This window comes from Eriocheir sinensis, chromosome 4, assembly GCF_024679095.1.
Source record: "Eriocheir sinensis breed Jianghai 21 chromosome 4, ASM2467909v1, whole genome shotgun sequence".
NCBI classification, from domain to species: domain Eukaryota; kingdom Metazoa; phylum Arthropoda; class Malacostraca; order Decapoda; family Varunidae; genus Eriocheir; species Eriocheir sinensis.
The window spans coordinates 10935409-10936018 of NC_066512.1; positions in this window are offsets into that span (position 1 = coordinate 10935409).

A 610-nucleotide genomic window follows, 5' to 3' on the forward strand; every position below is an offset into this window, starting at 1 on the left:
GGACGCTCCAGGTCGTCGTTAACGGGCAGGCATCCGAGTCCCTGCCACAGGGCTCAGTCCTGGGGCCAGTCCTGTGGAACATTTACGTGGACGACCATTTCCGGCAGCTGCCAGCAGTCTCAGCTTACGCTGATGATTGCACTCTCTCATGCACCTACCACCGACAAGACAGTGGGCGAGCTGCTAACGAGGTCAATCAGCCGCTGAGGGTGCTACAGAAGTGGGGTGCCGCTGGCAGGTGACCTTTGCCCCGGAGAAGACCCAGGCAATGGTGACCTCTCGATCCCCCACTGCCGGGCAAGCAGTGGAGAGGAGGCTACGATATGGCGGCATCCCTCTCCCACTCCTGGAATCCGTCAAGGTTCTGAGAGTGGAGTAGAAGTAGATCGAGGGCTACGGTTTGACAGCCACATCAAACACATTGCCCAAAAGGCCTCCCACAGAGTGTTCTGCCTGCGAAGGGTGGCCAGCTTCCTCGACAGAAAAGGGAGGCTCCTGCTCTACAAGGCACAGCTACGGCCTTTCCTAGAGTATGCTGCCCTCTCTTGGATGTCGTGTGCTGCCTCGCACAGCGGGAGACTCGACAGCATCCAGCGACGGGCGCTGCGAC